The sequence below is a fragment of the Talpa occidentalis genome, unplaced genomic scaffold (genome assembly GCF_014898055.3).
Source record: "Talpa occidentalis isolate TD23 unplaced genomic scaffold, MPIMG_talOcc4v2.1 talOcc4.11, whole genome shotgun sequence".
Classification (NCBI taxonomy): Eukaryota; Metazoa; Chordata; class Mammalia; order Eulipotyphla; family Talpidae; genus Talpa; species Talpa occidentalis.
In genome coordinates this window covers 14,155,223-14,166,114 of record NW_023601104.1, presented here as the reverse complement: position 1 = coordinate 14,166,114, position 10,892 = coordinate 14,155,223, and positions in this window count along the sequence as shown.

Sequence of the window (10,892 nt, the reverse complement as noted above, 5' to 3'; positions counted from 1 at the left end):
TCATGTTTCATATTGCAACTATTGGTTTTGAGATTATCTTTATACACATTAGTAGTTCCTATTCAAGAGAGACAAACTGTTATATCAAGAAGGATATGGTTCTTGTGCTCTTGGGAGAATCAGAGTAGAGTGATAATGTACCATACAAGTAGGTATGCAGATGACTTACAAATGAACAGGAAACATTTCATCTTTCCACGAATCCCTCACTATAAGTAAACCTGATTTACCTAAAGATTATTAAGAACTGATGGTATCTAATAAAAACAGTTGATAAGCAGTGATGGTACCTAATAAAACCCACTAAGTGTTTGCTGAACTGAACTGAAAACTTACTTTATGGGATCTTATTGTGAATCCATTTAAAACAACGATTTGACTCTTTCAAAAATTTCAGGAGCATATAAAAAACTGTTTAAATCAAAATACTCTTAAATGTAGAAGGCAACTGAAATGAGATGCATTTCTGTGAACATCTGAGCATTTATAGATTGGGGGTACCTAATGAGAAAAGAAAAGAATCTGCTTTGTAGAGTCATAGATTTCCCCCTCTCTTTAGTTGTTTCCCATACCCACATAGCTTATTGTAAGCTTTCATTTTACCTTATATTGGTCTATCTGACTTTTCATATCAACCTGCTCCTTGCAAAGTTATTTGATAAGTATTCTACAGTCCATTTGATGATTACAAAGGGTCCTTTTGTAAAATGCAGAAATGCTGAAAACTTGTGTAGAGCTCAGTTATTCTCTGCTCAAATGAGGTACGCTAAAGTTTCCTGTGCTTCTGTTTTCTGTAGCAAGAACTACAGATTTTGTACTTGAATTTTACTGGGTCAGAGATTTGAGAATTGATTTAACTACTGTAATTTCACAAAATCCACAGAGAGGCATGTCAACTTAGCAGGTATGACCAGCGGTAGCACAGCTTCTGACACAGAACATTTAGTTCACCCTTCATTTGCTGAGCTCAGCCAACTCTCAGAGAAAGAGCTCTCTCCATGGCCTTGTAAAAAGTGGTGGCTAAATTTGGATAAACCACAGCATTGCCAATTTTGCATTGGGAAAACACCACAATGGGACCACAGATAACAACAAAAACTGGGCAGTTCTTTGGTGCAATGTATTTTATTCAACATTTGCAAATAATCAGTTACTTTCTATATCAACCTGTTTTTCAAAACTCTTACCAGACACAGCCTTTTGATTTATTTTAGGAAAAGACCTATCGTCTCATTAGCAACCATGCTGCCTTAGAGTAAAAAGTGGGGGATGTAGTTGAATAAGGCTTATTTCAAAGGTCTTTGAAATGCAGCACTAGAAACGACTATAATTCCTACATTTTCCATTAGCTATGCCTTATGTAATGTGAGTGCAGATTTTTACAACTTAACAGCTCCCATCAGTATTGTTTGCCAAATCACTGGATTTCTTAATTTACTGTTTTCTTTTCAACTGAGGGTGCTTTGTTTCCATTTTCTAAAACCAGGTCTCCTGCTCTCTGGAGTCACAGTGTTCTGCTTCTGTATCTTGGACCCAGGTGTCCTCACTGGTGGTGTTTGTCTTTACTAAATTTTCCCAGAATCGACACAGGCAGGAGCAGCTACATGAGCTTTCCTTTCATTTTAATGTAGGGAAAAAAACAACTTTCAGGACAAAGCACCACTTTTAAATGTGTTTCTGGTGGGAAAGAGCCTTTTTATTAACTGCTGATTATTCCCGATCCTGACCTGTGCACACTGAGCATTACAGAATGTTCTGTGAGTGTGATCGACACAACTAGACTACACTATGCAACCATGGGGAATACCATCACTAATAAGGCTGTGGGTTGTGTGTCTCAAACAACCACTCACTACTTTTGAAAAGATAATCATTCACTTGTAAACAACCACAATTAGCTAAATTTATCTTCTTTTTCACTACAATGAATAAGGTGTTCTTAGAGAATTTGAACCCCTTTGGAATAAAGTCTTAGGCAATTTTGCTGTTGACTCTACCTTATATGTAGTGAACTTAGAGAATGTGTTCCCAGATATAAGATTCATTAATTTGGTTCAGTTTGTCTTTGAACTAAGCTTATTTAGCCCATGAGCTAGTTGGTAGTAGCCACAAATGAATAGTGACACCTCCCTCTATCCTGTGTTGAGTAGGGGAAAAAGTCTGATCTCCAAATAACTGATTAAACTTAGTATCTCTCTAACCAAAATGCCATTTGCCATCCCTAACTACAGATCTGTGTGTGAATCCCATGAGACAGGGCTTCAGACTTTTACAGATCATGCCAATCAGGGATATTTTTTGTGATGTTAATAAGGAGCACACGGATTAGAAGCATTTGTGGAAATTTCTCAGTATTGAATTGTGTGTGCACACTCAGCCCAGCCAGTCATTAAATTCTTCCATACAAAGGGTTTATTCAGCATGTTCTTCCAATCGTATTGTGAGGACCACATTTTATGATTTTAGATAAGATTGGAAAACATTTATGGACACTTTCCCAGTTAAGTCTATGACAGTGTCCACTTAAATAGTGCAAGAAAGCAGATTCTGAAATGCTGCAACACAATTGAAATGTGCCAGTATGTTAGCTTGGTACCTGGACGACTCTGTATATTTGGAAAGCTTATGCTTCTGTAAGTCTGTGTTAATATGTAAGCCATATCACAATTTGAGAAATTGTATATACTATTCCATATGCCCCTTCAGAAACCAGGTATTTTGCATATGACTGATTTTAGAAAGATTTTGAAGCTTGGGTTTGTCCTAATTTAATATCAAGGTATGGTATATGTATATGCACTGTATTTACAATTTTCAAATTGTAATTTCCTATACATTTATTAAATAAAGTATCATTTTTGCCATGTGGTTTATTAAAAAGTGCAAATGTGCAGTCCTTAAATTTCTGGGGTGTTTTATTAGGTAATAGTGTAGGCCTCGAAACATCTTAAAAAGAAAAGCGTTGGAAAATAAGCTATAACCTCTCATAATCTTAGATTGTAATACCTTCTTAGATGTTTAATTAACCTAAAAAACGACCTTCCAGATGGGATAAAAAGAGATATTTTAGAAACCTTCCTTTTTATATGTGTCACTTTTAATGTTCCTACAACATCAGCGGCAACGGCAGAAAGGAAAGAAGCCCCTGTAAAAATAAGACTGGAGAGGAGGGCCATGACGTCTGAGCCTGATGACTTGCCAGTATAGACCGGGGGTCAGCAGACTGCCTCACCCGTCACACCTGGCCCAAAGCCTGTTCTGTATGACCCAGAAGGCTGGGAATGGTCTTCACATTTTTCAATAGCTTACCAAATCAGAATATTATTTCAGGATACGAAAATTTTATGAACTTTCAATTTCAGTGGCCACAAAGTGTTTCTAGAATCCGGCTAGTAACTAGTAAAGATGGTGATGAACGGTCTGTGGCTGCATTCCTTCTGTAGTGGCAGAGTTGAGGACTTTCAACAAATGTAAAACATTTACTATCTTTCCCTTTTAGGAAGTTTCCTCCCCCCTACCATACCCTGTGGTGCATTTTATGGGTGCACTAAATTCCATGCACCCAGTGGGAATCTTCTGGGATTGGTTGATATAAGGGCTGCGTGAGTCATCAAAGGTTCTCTCCTTCCTGTCCCCTTTTTTTTTAAAGATCTATTTTTATTCATTTATGCATACAAGAACTGGGTTACAGATCAGAGGTGTAGGGGGTGAGAGGATTCACCAGAGAGAGTGGGGAACAGAATAGGCAGATCCACTGAGATACACTGCTGAGGGGAGCGGTGGGCGAGTCAGGAGAGGTCTGCTGCGCCGTGTGGGTCACCTCCCTGGCCGGGGTGAACTCATGCTGCAGTGGCTGCCAACAGCTTCACAGTGCCAAGACTTAACCCCTTGTGCCACCAGGGAGGCCTTTCCCTTTCCCTTTTTTCTTTATCCCTCTCCCTTGGGGTTTTGAGCAGAAGGATTGGATAAGAGTAGCAAGATTGCAGATAGAGCTCAGTACCATGGACTCTAACATTCCCTAGCAACATCATGTTCTACTCAGAACACCATGATTGTCAGAATCACTTAAGAATACTTTTCAACATAAAAATTTAATTGCTTGTGGGCCACTCCGGTGGCGCAGCGGGTTGAACGCAGTGCTGTGAAGCTGTCCGCAGCCTCTACAGCACAGGTTCGATTCCCGGCCAGCCAGGGAGCAACCCACATGGTACGGCAGACCTCTCTTGCCTCGCCCGCTGCTCTCCTCAGCAGTGTTTTTGGTCTGTCTGCCTGTTCTGTTCCCCACTCTGTCTCTGGTGAATCCTCTCACCCTCCCGCATCTCCGGCCTGTACCCCAGCTCTTGTATAAGTAAAATAAATCTTTAAAAAAAAATTTAATTGCTTGGTTTTTAAACTTTTCTCTTGTTATGACAAAAAATGAAATAAACAGTATGTATTGAGTACCGTATGTAGTTTGCTATCTGGGAACTCAAAAAAGAAAAATAACATCTGTGGAAATTAGTTATCAGGCTTTTACAGTAACATGTTCTTTAAAGTTTTCCAGATACCTAGGGAAAAACATTTTTGGAAAGTAATATAGTTTTAGATAAACTGCACTAGCAAATACTGAGATGTTACATGCCTATTGCCTCTCTAGTTACACTTCTATTTTGGTATGTCATTTTTTGTCCACATCATATGCAAAAATAAATTCCAATTTGGGGTAGCACCTTATAAGCTCTTGTTTATGCACAACTTTCCACTTTATTTACTAGATTAACATTTTGGTTATAATTAATTTCCATCTGATATAATTGCTATAAGCTATAAAATAGATTAACATAAAGAGGAAGTATGAAGCCTTATGACTAAGTATCTCCACGTGTATCATGTGTCCTGTAGTCTTCTCAGGTGATTGTGAAAATGAATGACAGTCAGGAAACTCTTCACCCCACATTAGGAGGATTCGAAATCTGGCCTCAGTGAAATATCACCAAAGATCTCACCGTTGTCAAGCAACATCCTGGTTTAAGGCGCTTTCTGTTTCACAGAGCATAACCTATACGACAGGGAGCACCTGATGAGCATGACGACGTATGTTGTAAGTCACCAGAGAGCCCCCATGTCGCCTCAACTTCTCAAAACCTTTTTTGAATAACTTTCAAATTCCGACAGTCAGTATTTCACTTGCCAGTTTCTGCATATTGATTGGTGGGTGGTTGTTTTTCTTAAACACTTTTGCTCACTGACAAAATGCTGACGTTATGGAAAAAATGTGTGTGGGTTGGTTTTTTTCCAAACCTATTGAGCCATTTCTTGGCAAAACAGTTGGATTCTTTTTTTCTGTAGGAAGTTTTTAGAGATGGCGTGAAAGCAAGGCTAGCCCCAGGGCAAGAGGCCACCTCTGTTCCCGGGGCTTTGCAGGGAGTGGACATCTGACCCCAGCCCCCTCCGCCATCACTCTCCCATTTCCTTTCCAAAGAAAACCTGCTAACAGCGTAAGTGGCTGCAGGGACTACAGTGAATGTCCTCCGTCAGGACGGGAACACTGGGGTGAAGAGTCCCCTGACCGTCATTCATTTTCACCATCACCTGAGAAGACTACAGGACACGTCCCCATTCCAACAGGCTCTTGATCACTTTACAGCTCGATTGGAGTTTCACTGTCATCAGAACACAAGCCCATCCCAGCCCCCTTTAAGTTCATGTATAAGAGTCTTTTCCAAAGTTCAGGATATTTTTAATGCCCCTAAGACACACTATTAATAGAACGTAGCATTCTAGTCATGGACACCGAAATTGGCCCATCTCAAAAAGTTGGTTCAGGGCCTCCCCGGTGGCGCAGCGGTTGAGCGCTGGGTTGCGAAGCTGCCCCGCAGCCTCTGCAGCGCCGGTTCGATCCCCGGCTGCTCCCCGGCCACTGGAGGAGGGTCCCACATGGCGCGCAGACCTCTCCTGCCACCCGCTGCTCCCCTCAGCAGTGTACTTCGGTCCTTCTGCCTGCTCTGCTCCCCGCTCTGGCTCTGGTGAATTCTCTCGCCCTCCCGCGCTTCTGACTGTACCCAGTGCATGTATAAACAAAACAAACAAACCAGCAAACAAAATAAATAAAGCATGCCTCTATAAAAAAAAAAAAAAAAAAGTTGGTTCAACTGGTTGGAAGTAGTTTTTTTTTTTTTTTCCTAAAGTGGATTAACAATACTTCAAGTGCCATCATTTTATAATCTTTGACCCAAGAAATGATCTTTGAAGGCCATCTCCCTGGCATTAAACATTATGCAGTAGGACATGTATTTTTTAAATGAAACAGGAAATGAAATAGTATGTTTTTAGAGGGTGTCCTGGGTCGTACCCTCAACCCTACAGATCACATTGCCATTAGGGATGGCTTCAGAAACAGGCTTGTGGGTTAAAGGCCATCCTCTGGGTAATAAATAACGTAATAAAACTCCTCACCTAGCCACTCATCTGGTTGCCTCCCTAGCCCTTCCCGTTCTTCATGCCTCAGCCTCGATTCCATAACTGGGAAGGGCTGGATCAGAGCCACAGGGGCTGGGTCCTCCTGCCCTTCCCCTGGGAGCCAGCCACACCTTTGTGGGCAGGACTGTGCACTTCCCTGTCGACACCTGGTCTTCTTGCGAGGGGGATGGGCTGTTCCATGTTACAGTCACCAGACCATGGCACCTACTGGTCATAGCTGTCCCCCAAACCTTAGGTGAATGCATGCCTGGCTTGGGGGACGAAAGGAGACCCCTTCAAGAAAGGGTTGCAGCCACCACCACATTATCACATGACAAGGTGGAAACAGAAACAGCTTAGAAGCCCTACCTAGAGAACAGGGGAACTCAGCAAAAATAAAAACAGGCCTCTGGGAATTCACAGAAATTTCCAGGAAGGCATGGAACTATGGGTTAAGCTGATCTCTTGTTGGGCATGGGTAAGATCTAGAGCTAATAACTGGGTTAGTTACTAAGTAGCTGCAAACCAAACAGATGCTTTCATTTTGAGCCCATTTCAGAGTCACAGACTCAAAGCAGGCTGCCTGGGTTTCCATCTGGTCTCTCTCAGAAACAGTGAGATTTGGGGGAAGCCACTGAACTCTGTGTCCCAGTTACCCCAAATGCAAAGTGGGAATAATAACTGTGCCTCCCTAATGTGACTTTTTTTTTTAAGATTTATTGTTTTTATATAAGAGCCAGGGTACAGGCCAGATGTGCCAGATGTGTCAGAGGGTGAAAGGATTCACCAGAGACAGAGCAGGGAACAGAACAGGCAGATTAACCAAAGGACACTGCTGAGGGGAGCAGCGGAAGAGACAGGAGAGGTCTACTTGCCATGTGGGTTGCTCCGAGGCCAGTGGGGATCGAACTGGCACTGCAGCGGCTGCGGACAGCTTCTCAGTGCTGTGCTCAACCACCTGCGCCACCAGGGAGGTACCTCCTAATGTGACTTTTATGAGTATTAAATAAACTGCACAATGAAGTGCTGCGAACACACAAAACCCAAATGTCAGCTAGTATTACTACACCAATGCAATTTCACAAACAAAAAAATAATTTTTTTGTTACTTGATTAGTTGAGCATTACCTTGCAGCTCCCACAACGAGGCTAACTTTGTTCTTTTGTCTCATTCGCTACCTGGAAGATCCTTCCCCAACTTGCTTATCTTACAAAAAACAGCTCATTTTTAAAGACTCTCCTTTAAGAAGCCTTAGTTGCCCTCCCTTTGTGAATTAGGAGCCACCATCTGTGCTCACCTCCCTCATTTGTTCACCTCTCCCTGTGGGGTGGGCGGAGAGGGCCCTGATGTCTGATCACCCACAAGAACCTTGGGCAGGGGGTGGAACCTAGGTCTGCTCTTTGAATATCCAGGACCCCAACTATCCATGCCCTATCTTCTTTCCTATAACGTAACTGAAACCTATCATAAAGCTGCTCTTCATTAAAAACATTCCAGATTAGCTGTCTCCCAATTACAAAGAATTGCTCTTTTTATTCTTAGAAAATAGTAGTAATTATACTACCACTATGCAAGTATTTTTTTTTCCTTATTTGCTTTGATATTACAACAGAAAGTAGACACTCTTATCAAATACCCCAGACAATGACGCAATTAATTTCCACTAAACTGGTGTTAACAACAAGCAGTTATTAACACCCATAAAGTGTGATCATCTCTCCTGGAACCCAGTAGCACTGAGACGTTCCTCTCAATTTTCATCTTGCTGGTGTTTTTTATAAAGATTTTATTTATACAAGAACTGGGGTACAGGCCAGATGCACGGGAAGGTGAGAAGATTCACCAGAGACAGAGCAGGGAGCAGAACAGGCAGACTGACGAAATACGCTGCTGAGGGGAGCAGCGGGTGAGACAGGAGAGGTCTACTCGCCATGTGGATTGCTCCGAGGCTGGTGGGGATCGAACTGGCACTGCAGAGGCTGCGGACAGCTTCACAGCACTGCACTCAACCACCTGCACCACCAGAGGAGGCCCCCAATTTCTTCTTTTAAAAGACTTTGTTTTTAAAAGATGAGTTAATAAAGGGGCTATTCTCGGTTTGAAATTTGGGAAGAGCCCACACTGCCTTCAAAGTACTGATAGCTTTTTAAATCAGTAATCTCACTGTTAAAACATGTAAGCAAGTATTCACAAAAGTACTGGATTAAGAGGCAGAAGAACTGGTTTAGGCCCCAGCTTTTCTAGGTGTGTCTCCTTGGACCAGTTTCTTGGTTGTGCTGCATCTTAGTCTGGCTGTCTGCAGAGTTCATGTCTTCCTCAACCAAGCATGGGGTGACATCCTGATAAAACTCATCATAAATGGAAACACTGAAAGTTGAAAATGCATTTAATACACCTAGCCTATGGGACATCATAGCTTTTAGCCTAAAATACCTAAATGCACTCAGAACAGTTGTATTTAGCCCACGGTTGGGCAAAATCATGTAACACAAAACCTACTTTATAGTTAAGCTCTGACTACCTCAGGCTACTGACTGAAAAGTACTGACAGTGTGAAACAGTCCGTGGAGTCTCTGGAGTCCCCGTGTTTGCCCTTGTGAGGGGGTGGCTGCCTGGGAGCTGCTGCTGCTTAGCAACAAGAGTGCTTATGGTGGCCCAGGCAAAGGGAAAAATTCAAATTTGAATTATGTTTTTTACTGAATGGGCATCACTTTCACATCATAAAGTCAGAAAATTGTGAGGCTAACCTTGGCAGTTGGGGCCTACAGTAATGATAATAATGACAGCAATAAACTGAAGGTTTAGCACTATAAGTAACAGGCACTGTTATAAAAGTTTTACATGTACTAGGGGAGGCTTCCAAAAAGCGCCGTGAGTTTAATTACTACCCCAGTTGTATATATAAGGATACTGAGGCAAGGAGAGGTTAAGAAACTTGCTCAAGGCTAGCAAGTAAGTGGCACTTCGGGGATTCAAACCCAGGCAGTCCAGCTCCAGCAGCCGTGCTCCTAGGCTTTCTGATGAGATTAGAGCTGGGACTGATCTTACAAGTTATCAATAGCAATATTTCCTCATGCGCTCAGGACACCCAGCGGGCCTGGGAGGCTGCCTCGGACCACAGCGATAACCTGCCTGCGTGGGCAGCCACATGTGGGGAGGCTGTGAGGGAAGAGGAACGCAGCAGGAATCTGCCTACGTGATCAGCAACGTCCAGCTGGATGAAAGGTCACCTTAACTCTGTCCCCATCTCTCCCAGAACTGCCTGAGGCTTTCTAACATATTTGGCAAGCAAAGACCCTGAGGCACTGTGCTTGCTGCCTCTTCTCTCGGATACTTTGCTAAGGTGAAACAGCAGGGTGCAATGGGCAGGAGAGGGTTTGGATCCAGCCTGGAGAGGGTTGAAACTGAGCTCTTTGAACTTAACCTGTGAGTGAGCTAAGCAAGGGTCTAAACCTCTCTAAGTTGCTCTTCTTCAGCGGCACAAGAGGGTAACACCCGGGGCGCACAAGCTTGCTTTATGGATGAACTAAACTAATGTACATAAACTTCCAGCTTACGAAGTCAGACGTCCCACTCCTATGTGGACTATAGAGGAACAAAACAAAGAGTGAGCTGAAACCAAACCTATAATAAACCTTTGACGTATGACCGCAAACTGAGGCAGCCAGAGAAGTAGGATGGTGGGCTGGGAGTGGGGGAGGGAGGGGACCCAATGGTGGAGGATTACTTGGGCCCTGGTGGTGGGTGTGGTACGAAAACACATGTTCGTAGAGGTTCAAACCTAAAACCCACAAAGCAGGGATACGGAGCAAACCAACTTGACCTCAATAAACATAATGTGAGGGAAAAAAATCCACCATGGACATGGGGGATGCTCAATGCATTGTCATCTCTTCCTCCACCCTCCACTCTGTGACCGAGAAGCCCCAAGTGTCCCCGCCGGACACATCTCATTAACTTAGTCTAAATCAGGAGGCTGGCTCATCAGGGATGACTGTAAGGATGAAGAGGAACGGCTGCCAGGGGATGATGTCAGGTCATTCCATACACATCAGCTTCTCCGAACCGGAACAGGACTGAGCCCGAGTCTATATCCAGGTTCAGTAGACATGACCTTGAGTAACACATTTCACCTCTTTAGACTCCTTTGTTCCCGTTGGTAAAGTGACGTTCACGGTATGACCCGCTCTCACGGGACTGCTAATGGATGCAGAGAGCAAATAGATGAGCTGATGGACGCAGAGAGCAGCCTATGCGTGTGCTCACGCACTGCATCGCAGCTGCTGCTGTCACTACTCCTGTTTTTGACGTCCGGAGCTTCCCTAGCCTCACCAACTAGAAGCTTCCCTGACACCCTCCGAGCAAGTTCAAAGACACAGACTTAATACAATTAAGAGGCAGGTTCTGCCTCCCACGTGCATCGCTTTAACCACGCCAGCACGGAACATGCCGT